At 36.7% G+C, this 15222-nt stretch overlaps 1 non-coding gene across 1 annotated transcript; it reads left to right on the top strand.

Annotated features, from left to right (window-relative positions):
• The first annotated feature begins 5134 nt into the window (after positions 1–5134).
• On the top strand, positions 5135–5206 carry TRNAG-GCC. Its single transcript has one exon. It is a non-coding gene; the product is annotated as a tRNA-Gly (tRNA).
• Positions 5207–15222: the final 10016 nt, after the last annotated feature.

The following is a 15222-nucleotide window of genomic DNA, read 5'->3' as shown; positions in this document are numbered from 1 at the left end:
ATACATTTTTTCATTCCTAATCTCAGGAGCGAGCGCTTATAACAAACTTCCTTTGTATGTGAAGTTTCAAAATACCTTTAGAATTTGACAGGTCTCTTGAGGGATATGCATTCTTTGTACTTAACACTTCTCAAGTCTCACGTTCTTTGTCACTTCAGAAGCAGAGACCACCAAAGTTCTGCGAACCTTTCCGTCCCCTAGTGAGACCCTTTGTCTGAACCAAGCTTCTACTGTTGATTCTGAGCGCATCAAGCCAGAAGTGTTCCAGGGCAGAAACGGCTGCCGGTCTGGCAGGTACCTCTCCAGGATTCCTGCTGCTTCAGGATTTTGGACTCTCTAGTCCTCTTCGTTTCCACAAATCTCTGATGCCTATAAACAGAAAATCTTTATTTTTTCTGATTTTTCTACTTTTCTTGACTAGAACGTTTTGGTCAGACACAAACTGTATCATCTGTATTAGTGTTCTCCAGAGAAGCAGAATCAATATATAGCATGCAATATATATATATATATAAAATATATATATATATAAAAAATATATATACATAAAATATATATATGTGTGTGTGTGTGTATACTAAATCACTTCAGTCGTGTCCAACTCTTTTTGACCCAGTGAACTGTAGCCTGCCAGACTCATCCATGGGGATTCTCTAGGCAAGAATACTGGGGTAGGTTGCCATGCCCTACTCCAGGGATCTTCCTGACCTGGGGAAGAAACCCAGATCTCTTCTGTCTTCTTGATAGGCAGATACTTTACTATTAGCACCACCTGGGAAGCCCATATATATATATATATATAAAACGTGTGTGTGTGTGTGTGTGTACGTATGTACGTATGTATGTAAATATACATTCCCTGGTGGCTCAGTTGATAAAGGATTCACCTGCAATGTGGAAGACCTGGGTTGGGAAGATCACTTGGAGTAGGGCATGGCAACCCACTCCAGTATTCTTGCCTGGAGAATCCCCATGGACAGAGGAGTCTGACGGGCTACAGCCCACGGGGTTGGAGTCGGACATGACTGAGCGGCACACACACACATACATGTGGGGGGGGCGGGTGTGTGAGTGCATGTATAGTGTAATACAGAGAGAGAGAGAGCGATTATGAGAAAGTAGCTCATGTTATTATGGAGACTGAGAAATCCTACAGTCTGCTGTTTCCTTACAAGCTGGAGACCCAAGAAAGCCTGTGGTATAATTCCAGTCCTGAGAATTAAAGGAGAATCAGAGGAACTGATAGTGTAAATTCCAATCCAAGGGTAAGAGAAGAGCTATGTCCCAGCTCAGGTAGGCAGGTAGGAAGGGAACTAATCCTTCCTTCCTCTGATTTTTGTTCTATTTTGGCCTTCAACATTTGGATGGTGCCCACACACATTGAGAAGGGCAATGTATTTTTAGTGAGTCCACCAACTTAAATGCTAATCTCATCTGAAACACCTTAACCTTTTATTTAGGTACCCCATGGTCCAGTCAAGTTGACACATAAACCATCATACCGTCCTAAGAAACTTAAATGAATTAGCCTGCTATATATAACAGTTACACATGAAAGCTAAGTAACATTTTACATTATAAAATATTCATACTGAAATTAAATTTGTATATATGCAACTCTTAAAGCATTAACCAGATCTCTACAATTTATGTGGCTGTGTACAGTAGAAATCTAGTTAATGCTTTAAAAGACAGTAAAAGTCATGATTTTAGTAATAGTGATTTATGTGAAGAAACTGAAATATTTTATAATGTTTTATGCATAAAGACAATTTATTGCATGTCCCCTTTATGATGTTTGAGTGTGATATATCAAACTCAGTGTTTATTTCTGAATGTAACTATTGCTTTAAGAATTTTATTGACAATTTTATTGACAATTTTAACTACTGCCTATGCAGAGTTTCTGCAAATTGAAATGAATAAGAACTGTTCTAATAACTAGAAAGACTTATAAAAATTGTCAAATTTGATACTTAAGACACACAAAACCATAACTTTGTGCATACTCAATTATTTTTGAATTTTTAACTTTTCAAAGTAAGAAAATAGAACATAATTGGAAGTTTTGGCTTAACTTATAATCAATATACATTTATTAGTATAGTATGGGGACTTCCATTTGTACTCTTGCACAGGGTTGCCAATACAGTCAGCCCTTTCTAACACATTTGTGTTAGAGATACTTTAAAATTTCTTATTGTTTTTTGTCTGCATAGACTCGCAGGATTATTGCTTACAGTTAAAACAAAGCAAAATCAAAACCAGTTTGCCTTTACTGACCAGCATTTCATTTTATCACTTGAGGTTCAATCATAGATGCAGAATCACTATGAATATTATAGAATAAGAAATTTTTTGTACAAAACCAATCACACAATTGTCAGAGGAGCTACGAAGTAAAGATTTGAAAAGATTTACAGAAAAGTCCTTAATTAATCCTAATGTTGATGGATGATTTAGAACCTGCAGAGAGTTGCTTCTGGGTCCTAAAGTAGTGTAGAAGGCTATGAAGGTTTTTCTTTTTTTTCTTTAATGTCAACAATCTTTATAGTTTTTATTTATTTGTTTACATTTGGCTGTACAGGGTCTTCATTGCTGCATGGACTTTTCTCTAGTTGAGGCAAGCAGGAGCTACTTTAGTTGCAGTGTGCAGATACTCATTGCATCAGCCTCTCGTGGAACATGGTCTCAGTAGTTGCAGCTCTCTGGCCCTAGAGCACAGTTTCAATAGTTGAGGCTCATGTTGCTCTGCAGCATGTGGGATCTTTCTGGCCCAGGGATTGAATCCATCTTCTGCACTGGCAGGCAGATTCTTTATCACTGAGCCACTGGGGAAGCCTGGAAGGTTTTTGACTCTTCATGACCATTGCCTCTCTTAGTTCTTAGCAAGCAAATTTGTTGCTTGGGGTATTTGGTAAGGGCACATGTCAGGAAGGAGAAATGTACACAGAGCATTAAAGAAAGGACACACTGAAATCTGTCAAGTGAGTTATCACCAGTGTTATTCCTTAGAGCACAATGGCTATTTATTCACTACTGCCTCCTACATCACACACACATTTTCTTATGATTGACCTTGACCCAAATTGCTCAGGAAGGAAATTCTGGGCAATGTAGTTTCAGCTTAGATAAGATGTGCATGCTAAATCGCCTATTGCCTGTAGCCCACCAGGCTCCTCTGTCCATGGGATTTTCCAGGCAAGATCCTGGAGTGGGTTGCCATGCCTTCCTCATGAGGATCATCCCGACCCAGGGATCGATCCTGCATCTTCTGTGTCTCCTTCATTACAGGCAGGTTCTTTACCACTAAGCCACTGGGGAAGGCCTGACACAACACAAAACTACCATCTGTGAACTTACGAGTTAAAAAATTAGAGCAGGGACTGTTGAGCTGAAAAAGCTTATGTGGCTTTCCTAAGCATATCACACAAAGGGTATTTTTTAGGACTTTTACCCCTCTGAATTTTAGATCAGGGTGCTCAGCATCTTGCCTGCTGATGTGCTTATATCTTACTGAACTCTGTTTTTCCTTTGCATTTAGGACCACATTTGGATAGAGAAGGATGCTTGTCCAGCAGAAGTGTCTGGGCTCTTATATAAATTAAACAGCAAGGGATGATGAGGAATTGGAGCAGCCAACTTAAATTGAGTATAACCATTTTCTGAGGATATGATGTGACCACCACTGGCATCATTAACCACATCAGGCATTTTCTCAGCTAAGATAAGAACATAGAGGAGAAATGGCTTTCCCATCAGCCAGAACGGTTCCTTGTTTTTTAATTTATAAGTTAATGCTGTTTCCTCCTCCTCAAGTTTCTCTGCATTTGCTGAAAATGTCAGGAAGATGCCATATAGAGCTTAATATTTTATATGCTAGAAATGTTAGCTTTTTTATATCCTTGGTCCTGTTGTCTGCCTAGCAACTTCCCTACTGCATGCAGTGCTTATGTGGCTACTGTTATCTACTGAAACATAGTTGAGATATTTCTTGTTAAGTTCTGTGACAAGGTAGTGTTATAGGAATCTATTTCTACAAACACTGTTTTGTTTGATTATCTTACTGTGCAAGCTCAAGAACTCTCTTATCAGAGCTCATAGGAGTTGCAGACTAGAATGGCTCTAAATGACAAGCAGATCACAATGACTAGAGATAGCATTTGCATGGTGAAGCACTGTAGGGACCCAAGCATACCAAAGAATACACAAAGTTGGGCATCTGGGATTCTTGGAAATACTTCATCACCACGTGGAACTTATATTTTATAGACAAAGAACTCAGACAGTTAGAAAATATAGATATTGTCCTAAGAGTATATCCCTGGGTTGGGACGATCCCCTGGAGAAGGGAAAGGCTACCCACTCCAGTATTTTGGCCTGGAGAATTCCATTGACTGTATAGTCCAAGGGATCACAAAGAGTCTGACAGAATTGAGCACCTTTCACTCTACTTAACAGTATATGCAAAATTTAGTTTTCTTAAGTTCTAAAGGAAGTAGAATTTCTAAGTTGGTCTTTACTGTGTCTTTTTTTAAAAAATTATAAGTAGCATTTATCTCACATGCTTCATTTTTAAATCACTTTTCTTTTAAAAATTATTTTTATGTCTCACAATGACTGTATAAGGTTAGTACTAACATTTCATTTTACAAAAGGAGAAGGATAAATGAGTTGTCCAGGATCATCTCAAGTGTAAGTGGAAAAGACAAGACTTTCATCGATGCTCTGCTGACACAAACCTAGTCTGACACCCAGAGCAACACAAATGAGCAGTGTGCTATTCAATAGAAGTGTTTTTTTCCAAAACAACTCTGTCTTTCATGTTTAACTTACATATGAGACTTTTACTGTTTGGTAGCTCCTGAATTATTATTTTTTTTCTTTCCCTTCTCATCCAAACACTGAAAGCATAATCTATATTCCCTGTCCCTTTTGAACTCCATTCATCTCTAAATTCTCAGCATCCTAGTTTCTTTAGTCACCATATATGTTATTCTCAAAAGATCAACAAGCACTCTTAATTGTTAAAGTGTGCATTTGGAGTAATTTTCTAAAATTGTTGTATTTCTACCGAATTCACTCTCTTCTTACAAAATGCCACTCTTAATTTCTAGTGATACTTGCCTTGGCTTCCCTGGTGGCTCAGAGGTTAAAGCATCTGCCTGCCATGCAGGAGACCTGGGTTCGATCCCTGGGTTGGGAAGATCCCCTGGAGAAGGAAATGGCAACCCACCCCAGTACTCTTGCCTGGAGAATCCCATGGACGGAGGAACCTGGTGGGCTACAGTCCACAGGGTCGCAAAGAGTCAGACACGACTGAGCGATTTCACTTCACTTCCCTTTGCCTTGTCTTTACTCTGTCTTAGATTAATAAAATGGCTTTCTTTTCCCATTCTTTTCTTTAAAATTTTCTGTGTACCTAATATTTAGATCTCATCTCTTATAAACAGTATGTATCTGACATTTAAAAATTTAGCCTGAAATTTTTGTCTTTAAATTAGAGTCTTGAGTCCATTAATATTTAGTATACTTTGGTTTGTATCTACCATTTTGTTGATTTTTAGTTTTTAAAATGTTATTTCTATTATTTATTCCTGTTATTTTTTCTTTTGGATTATTTATGAATTTCCCAGTGTATTTATTCTAGTAATTTTAATATTCACTTTAAGTCATACTTATGTATTTTGATTTTTAGAATATTTACCTACTTATTTACTTTTTCTATTGATAGCTTTCTAAAATGTCATGCTCCCTTGTAGGATAATTGCCTCTGCCTAAAATCTCTCTTTAGTATTTCTTGGAAGGCAAGATAACCTTTTGTCTGATAACCTCTTATTTTGTCTCTATTTTTATAGGATTTTTTTTTTTTTGGGGTTAAATTTTTTGTTTTCATGCTTTTTTTTTTTTTTTTTTACATTTTAAAGATGTGATTTCACTATCTTCCGTTTGACCATTTATACTGGGAAGTCAGCTGTCCTTTTTACTCTTGTTCCTTTAAAATATCTTGTTTTCCCTTTGCAGTTTTGAAGATTATTTTTCAGTCTTTTTTTTTTTTTAAAGCATTTAATTATACTCTACCTATGCATGTTTTCTTTATACTTTTCTTTCTTGAGTGTTGTAGAGCTTTTGACAGTAAGGATTGAAGTCTTGGAAAATTTTCACCAGTTATGTCTGAAAATATTCCTTCTGCCCTATTCTCTTTCCTCTACTTTTAAAGCTCCAATTATATATATATATATATATATATATATACACGCTTGCCTTTTGACTGTGTTCCACTTGTATTTTTTATAATATTCTATTTTTTTCTGTTGTCTCAATTTATATTTTTTCTATTGATCTCTGTGTCCTGTCTTCTCTTATGTTTTTAATTCCTAGTAATGAATTCTAACAAGACATTTTATTTGAGAATATATATTAAGAATATATATTTGAGTCATTATAGATCCCAATGCTTTACTGAAATTCTCTGTTTTCATTCATTTTGTTCAGCTCTTACTCTGTTTTCTTTAACATATATTGTTATTTTAAAACACCTATATGTTAAACCTGATATTTTGATTATTTATAGATATGCTTCCTGTACTATTTTTTTGTTTTACTCTTTTAATCACATTTCTCATTGCTTCATGCTTCTATTAGTTTTTCTCTCATGTTCTAAGCATAGTTTAAAAGATGATATAGTCTGTCAGTAAAAGCAGTACTCTCCCTCTTTATTTTAGTCAGGCATAAAGGAAGAGGGGGTGGTAACTCCAATCAAATCAGGTATTGAGTTCAGTCAGAGCTAGGTTGCAGGGAGACTTGGTCTGTCTCTGGTTTGACCTTGTTCACTGTGCATGATCCTCCTCGGGCCATTAAGAACATGTTAGGTCTCTATCTCCTCTGCTCTGAAAGGCTACAGAAGATTTTATTCTGTCCTATGAAGGCAGAACCCCAATTCAAGTAGTCCTGATTGTTTCCATCACTCTCCAATCATTAAAACTATGATTTTGTAATTTTCCAGATTTTATCTAAATGTTGCAACAAGAACATTGAGCTTCTATGACCCAGCAATCTTATCTGAAAATAGTAATCTTCCCCATTCTTAAAATTTCACTTTAGCGTCAAATCATCCACTAAGGTGTCTCTGATTTTTTTTATATTGAGTGAGGTTAGTTATCATTTTTTTTAACATGCGTTATAGTTTTTACACTCACCATCATTTTCTTGAGTTGCTAAGTTGTATCTGACTCTCTTGCAACCCCATGGACTGTAGCCTGCCAGGCTCCTTTGTCCCTGGGATTTCACTGGCAAGAATACTGGAGTGGGTTGCCATTTCCTTCTCCAAGGGATCTTCCTGGCCCAGGGATCAAACCTGGGTCTCCATAGTGAATTATAATTTTGATTATGCATGTTTCTATTTCCCTAAAACACTCTCAAGTTTCAAGATCTTTTTGTGGAATATGCATTCTTGAGTGGCTTAGCATTTATGACTAAAATGGGGGAAATAAATACTCCTCAGTATATCCAATATGAAAATCGTAAGTTCATCACTTTTATGTGTAACTTTGGTTATCTTTCTTTTTAAGATGTTCTTCCTGCTTGTAAGCCTTGTCATGTATTGAATTCATTCACTGAACCATTACACAACTAATATGGAGGATCTTCTATGAAGCAAAAATAGGGTTAAGTGTGTGCAAACTAAGTGATTAGGTTCCTGTACTGTATTGAGAAGCAGATATACTGAACTCCTAGTAAGGTTGTACTGTATTCATAGCATTAAGAATAGCAAAGATCATTGCTTTGGAGGTAAAAGTATCCAACCAAATCCAAGAATAAATTGCCAACAGAACCCAGTGATTCCAGGAATTCAAATCACACCTACCATATGCAGAACTAAAATGTGATATGAACAGCTGGAACTTCTTCTGGATTCTAACAAAAGATTTATAAATTCACTTAATTAACTGTTAAATTAGGAAACACAGATGTAACTACTAAGAGCAAGACTGTTTGAGGGAGGCAGGAATTCCATGTCCTGGATGGTTGTGGCTACAGTGAGGCCAGATAGAAAAAAGGAAGGTTAAACACACATGGACGTGCACATACACAAAGCTCTTCCTGGGGGTGAAATGTTCATCTTATTATTCTCCTTATTACCCCTGCTCACTTCCCTTAGCACTCCTAGAATGTAGTCCACTACACTGAGACATCTTGTTTCATTTACACAATTAACGTTGCTTTCCAGATACTAAAATTCTGGTTCAGTGCCAGCTTACTTTGTCATGCCACTGCAAATTCCTTGCTCAAAGGTAGAAACTCTAGCACAGTTACCCTTCCTTATAAGCATAAGAGTCTTTGCCTAAGGGGCATAATTTGAGAAGGACCCCCAGAGTCCTATAGCTTGGGTCATAGTTTCCTCTAATTTGTTTCTATAAACACATGTTCTTTTCGGTTAAGTCATGGTCTTTAGAAGGACTGGGATAAGATCATGATGCTAGCTCATATTTTCCCAGGGTTTCCTGTGTGTCAGATGCTCTACTAAGTGCTTTGCATATGTTAACTCATTAAACCCTTAACACAATGGTGAGAGGTAGATTCTACTTGTATTTTATAGAAAAGAAACAAAGAGGTGGTAAAACTTGTCCAAAGCTACACAGTTGGTCAGTGGAGGCAGGATTTTGAAGCCAGCAAGTCTGCTGCTATAGGCCTAACTTTTATCCACTGCTTCATGCCACCTTTTGAGTAAGTTGAGGTCACTGAGCAGAGGAAGGGGGAACCAACCCAACCAGTGCTTCCCCTTAAGAGTGGCCTCATGTACGAGATAAGTCAATGGTAAGACACAGGGAGTAGTGGAGTGGTTCTGGTCAGAAAGACCAGAATATTGACAAACACCTTAGGGTGAGTCTGGGAAGCAATAGAGGGTAGAGATGGCAATTAGTTTTGCAAGCTATTCCCTGGTAGCTATGAAAAAGAGAAGTCTGGAAAGAATGATAGCTAAACTTACTGTGCATAATAATCACCTGCAGTGCTTGTAAAATGCAGATTCCTGAAGTGCTCCCAGAGGTTCTGACTCACCTCACTGCCTGGAGGAGGTCTAGCCCTTTCCATTTTTAACAAGTGCAGCTGCAAATAGGGATAGCTTTCTGGCCACACAGCAGGAGAATGTTGTATTAGTAGAAGATAATCATGCATTTTTATATTTTCATAGTTTTCACACTTTAACCTATTACACATATTTAAATGGTTAAATAGAAAATCTACCAAAGTGGTAAAGTTTATCTACTTTGTCATAATCAGTCTTTCTGCCTTAGTTACATTTATTCTAAAGACTTTTCTTTAAAATATAGTGATAAAACCCTACACAGCCTAATCACACACAGTATCCCAAATATTGTTTCTGCATATTTATTTCAGTGCGACAGTACAAGAAAAGTAGCATAACTTTTGAAAGTATTATTTCAAAATTAATATACACATGTTTAAAAATTTCTCTCTTCTTAAAAAGTAATATATATAAAATATTTAAGATGAAAGAGGCCTTTCTGAGACCTGTTAGGGCTTATTCTACATTATGCTCATGGGCACGCATTCAGAACTGTGAATCAGGAGGTCTGGAGATGAAATGAAGATAAGATGTTTCTAGGCATGCATTCTTTTTGGGATTGAGATGAGGACTTGGAATGATGATCAGAGATGCTCACATGTGGTTTGCAACAAGTAGATAAAATGGTACCTGACAGAGAATGGAGACCCCAGTCAGGGGTGATGGAAAGGATGCTGCCAACTTCCAGTAAGTGTGTATAGCAGGAAGGTCCTACCAGAATGTACAGAGGCCTCATTTGAGGAAAAGCTAATCTCTTTGAGTTTGGATGCCTGATGAGAAAATGCATACTAAAGATTAAAAATTTGCAGTGTTCCTTGAGTAGTCATTTTGAGGTTATGTTTGGGAAGCATCAATGTAAGATCATGCATTTGTACTGAGTGGGTAACTGTTAGAGAAAGGAAATTAGAATGCTTTCTCTTAAAAATAAACTAAACTCGTTTTATCATTAGGTCTTATAAGTTTCTTCCACATACATCAAGTAAAATGTAATAAAAGTTCAAAATTAGCACTAAAGCTCCACTATAATCTAATAAACAGAGTTTTGTTTTTTTTTTTTTTTTAACTAGCTTTGGAAGCAAAATTCCTCCTTTGTTATGGTAAGTCATAATGGATGAGCATTTTTGAGTAAAACTTGGCTTTTCAAGTTGAAAGCATACTCGGGCAATTTATGAGAATAATTTGCCTTTAAAACAAGTTATATTGCTTGCATTTGAGAAGCCAGTATTCTTGAATGGTGAAGATGAGAGCTGACTCCCTTGAGACTAGAGATCAGCGGCAGAACAAGGAGTGCAGAGGTGGGGAGAGTAACACGGCTGTGAAATCCTTATGGTCTGTTTCCATTCATGTGGTTGCCATGGCAGTATGTGACAGTCCTTGGCTTACAAGTGGGATGTGTGCCAGCCATTTGGGGGTGCTGCTGCTGCTGTTAAGTCGCTTCAGTCATGTCTGACTCTGTGTGACCCCATAGACGGCAGCCCACCAGGCTTCCCAGTCCCTGGGATTCTCCAGGCAAGAACACTGGAGTGGTTTGCCATTTCCTTCTCCAGTGTGTGAAAGTGAAGTCGCTCAGTCATGTCCAACTCTTAGGGACCCCATGGACTGCAGTCTACCAGGCTCCTCCATCCATGGGATTTTCCAGGCAAGAGTACTGGAGTGGGGTGCCATTGCCTTCTCTGATTTGGGGGTGAGAGAAGTCAGTTGCTTGACTGAACATATTTTCTTTTAGAAAGAATGCTGTAAAAGTTAGGTAGTATCCTGGACAAACCACAGAAACTATTTAACCAATGCATGACCAAATAAATCAGTGTTGAAAATGGCCACATTCTTTACATTTTGGGGGAACAGATCCTTTGGAAAGAGGTAACATGCTTTGAAACATAGCTCTTCTACTTTTTGGCTGTGTGAGCCCAAAGAGTAATTTAAAACTCTAAAGCTTAATTTTCCCACAGGCAAAATAAGAATAATACTAATAGTAGCTCAGTAGGTTCTTGTGAAGAGTAAATAAAATACTAAAATAAATGAGCTTAACCAGTGATGACAACTATAAATAGCCCAATAATGATATTTATTATTATTATTTGAATGAATTCCTGCTAACTTGTGAGTGACTTATAAGCTGTTTATTCCTCCCAATGATATCAGCATTTAAAAGAGAAACACTTAATTTTTTGGTACTACAACCTTGTTAGAATATATAAAAATTCAGACAGTTTTTGTGAAAATAGTTTGAGCATGGAAGTATATAAAAAAAATGACTAGCAATGTTGCAGAATCAGCAGCTCAAAGTTGTGCCTTCTTTCTTATTTTAAACAAGGAAAGATTTTGTTAGCTGGTTTCTGGGTCTACTGTAATAATAAACAAGCCAAGGTTAGGTTAATATGAATGGATTATCTTTATTATATCAGCTACTTGAGAACCTAAATGTGACCTAGTATGAGGTGAGTAACTCATTTTAAATTCTGTTTCTCTGGTGAACTGACGAATTATTCTGGATTTCCTCATATGAATAGTATGAGAACATGTGTCTAATAACAAAATAAATAATCTCAGTCCTTTTAGATTTCAGTTTTTCTCAGAACCTGTTTATAATTCCATAAAATGTTCATAGTTTACATCCAATATCTCTGAGGGATAAACAAGGTTCTGGGGGAAAAAAGTTACATTTGTTCCAAAACTAAATTGCTTTCATTCATTAATTCATTCTCTCATTCATCCACGTGTTCATTTATACAGTACCTATCATGACATGTATGTACTGGGAATGCAAATCTGAATAACAGCCTACTGCCTACCCACAGTATCAGTATTTTAGTACAGGTAGATGCTCTCAGTGTTGTGCCATATTCTCCACTTGCTAAAGGCAAGTAGAAAGAAAATGGCTGACTCAGATTAATGACTGTGGGTTTTAACTTTTAGCTTCAGAAGCTGGTGATACTCTGACTGAGCTCATACATCTGCTTCCTACTCCTGTTGCTGCTGCTGCTGCTAAGTCGCTTCAGTTATGTCCGACTCTGTGCGACCCCATAGACAGCAACCCACCAGGCTCCCCCATCCCCGGGAATCTCCAGGCAAGAACACTGAAGTAGGTTGCCATTTCCTTCTCCAGTGTGTGAAAGTGAAAAGTGAAAGTGAACTCGCTCAGTCGTGTCCGACTCTTAGCGATCCCGTGGACTGCAGCCCACCAGGCTCCTCCATCCATGGGATTTTCCAGGCAAGAGTACTGGAGCGGGGTGCCATTGCCTTCTCTGGCTTCCAACTCCTACACTGTGGGAAACCAGCCATTCGCAAACAGTAGATGGGGACTCAGTGGACTGACCTTCTCATTTCTTTTATCCCTTGTTTGGGACATCATTGAGGAGCTTTTAACACTATCTCACAGGTTTGAGCAGTAGTAGCCCCAAGGGTAGCAGACTAGATAATGCACTTTATTGACTACTCCCTTATTTTTCTCACTCCTGCATGTATCTAAAAGTGTTTCCTGGAATCGCTTCCCAAAGAAAATGCTTAAATTCTAATTCTTGTCTAAGGGCCTGTTTCTGAGGGGATTCAAACCTTGACAGTATATATCAGGCTTAATGCTAATAACAGTATCATTTTTTTTAATTTTTGCAAAAGCACAATTAAATGAATATTTCTTCATTCTGAAAATTAAAAACCACAAGAAACTAAGTCTCAGAGTGACCCAGAAAATAACTCAAGGGCAATTCGATTGATTTGTGACATATCTGAGATTCTATTCTAGGTGTATCTTGCTATATAACATTTACTATTATTTTGGTATTGTTATCAACATGATAAGTAGTAGTGATAACAGTAAAAAATCTAGAGAATAATAACTCTAAGTTAAAAACATAGCAATTAATTTAAATTGGCCATTTTCCATCTGCTTTCAAAGATAATTTAGTCTTGTCTATGTTTTATCTTTAGAATTTTTATCTTCTTAATTGGCAATAATTCAAAATTTAATTGGCCTTCCTTTCCAAGTAACTTGTTTATAAGGATCTACCCTCCTGTGAACAGGTAGATAGTGACATTTTTGACATCATAGGACTTTTCTAATAAAAACCCTTTTTTGTCTTCCTATGGTACTTGAAATTCTTATTAGTAACATTACTTTTTAAGGAGTTTTCTGGATGTTGCTTCTTTTTAACTGAGTTACTTGGAGTATACAGACTGTATCTCCTTGCCAAGGGGAACCTCTTTACTTTTCATTTCTTTCTCCAATGTCTACTGTGATGATTCCCAAACTCTGTTTTATGGAGAGAAAAGAAAATGGATGACAAGAGCTTTCCTTCAATAATGTACTTTGAATTACAATGTAAAGAAGTTTAATAGTTGTCTTAAACTTTTGTGCCATGGCAAAGAATTCCAGGAAGTCACAAATGTGATCACATTATGCACAGCCGCTACCAGGTAGGCATCATTTATCAACTTTCCTGGAAGCTGTACAATGTCTATTGGATTAAACTGGAGTAAATTATGTATTATTATCCCACAAATTCAAATGTATTTATGTTATTATTTTGACCTTTATTGATAATTTTCTGCTGCAATGAATTAGTCTTTGATAAAGGTTTTTGTTCTTTATCCATGTCATGAGTCATTATTGAAGTTTCATCAATACTTAGAAAATGCTTTCAATTAAATAAACATGGGAAATAAGAATCTATGAATGTCCAAGTTTGTAGCATAACATCGAGACATTTCTCCTTGCCCATCTCACTGTCAACCCCACCATCTGTTTGATAGTACAATCTTGAATATGCTGTTTTCTGAGTACAGTGTACCTTCTCAGTGTTCCGTGCACTTGTTGGTGACATTTTCTTTCTTGGACTTCTCCCCTTCTCTTCCCTGTTTAATAAAACCCAACCCCTCCATGTTTCAATCCAGATATTAGTTGCTTCCAAGGCCTCCTTCCCTGCCCAGGAGTTACTGTTCTGTCCTTATTCTCACTGTATTGATTCTTTTACATACCTCTATTATAGTCCTATAACATCATTAAGGTATTATTTATTAAAATACCTTTCTGTCTTACTAGGCTAGGTATTTCTAAGTTCAGGCCATTTTTTTATATTTTGGCTGGTGTTTAGCATAGAATCTGGAAACTGAAGATATCCAATAAACACTTAGGAAATTATTAACTACACTCATTGTGTGACCTTTATTTTCCTCCCTCCTGCTTCTGTTCCTTTCTTCTCTCACTGTGAGACTTATCTGTGTATTTTTATATATCATTTATTATACTGACTACCTACTCTATAAATGACACTGTATAAGTGCTATAGAGGAAACAAAAGTGAAAAAGAAAAATGTGGTTTTGAGTTCAGTGAATTTACAATCTAGTATTAACTATTACTAGACATTGTAACTTGGGCCTGAAAGTAATATGTATTACATAAAGCATAATATTATCTATACATATATACATATACATTGTATATCTGTCTATATATTTTTGGAGTACATATATATTTACTTATATACACATACATATTTACTTATATATGTATGTATGTATTGGATTCCCAGGTGGTATAGCAGTAAAGAATCCATCTGCGAATGCAGGGGACACAAGATATGCGGGTTTGATTCCTGGGTCAGGAAGATCCCGTGGAGAAGGGCACGGCGACTCCAGTATTCTTGCCTGAAGAATCCCATGGACAGAGGAATCTCGACATGACTGAAGAGGCTGAGCACTCATGCATACACAGCCTAGTTACACTGATTTATAAAAGGTTATGTCATATAATTACTTTAGGTTCTTGTCATTCTAGACCTGATAGTAATTAGATATGACAGTGTTGTGATTTTTAGACTAAGAGCATGGAAACTTTTTTAATTACGAAAAACTTTAAATGAGAATATAGAATAGTTACATTTGATCAATCAAGTATTCAAGAATTTTATTTTTTAAAAGCTGTTCATATAAAAATTAAAGTTTGATAGCTTATTTATCCAAATAACTTGAAAATTTAGATGAGGGCTTTTCAGCCTGGGTTATTTCATTTATCTCAGGAAAAGAATTTCTCCAAGATGAGTTCTGTATAAGGCTTTGGAAGGGTTCTACAAATAAAAAGTGGGAGTGCTTTGATCAAACAGGTTTACACGTGTCAAATAAGCTTCAGCACACCTCC

This window comes from Oryx dammah, unplaced genomic scaffold (genome assembly GCF_014754425.2).
Source record: "Oryx dammah isolate SB20612 unplaced genomic scaffold, SCBI_Odam_1.1 HiC_scaffold_4, whole genome shotgun sequence".
NCBI classification, from domain to species: domain Eukaryota; kingdom Metazoa; phylum Chordata; class Mammalia; order Artiodactyla; family Bovidae; genus Oryx; species Oryx dammah.
This window is presented reverse-complemented; position numbering and strand designations above follow the sequence as displayed.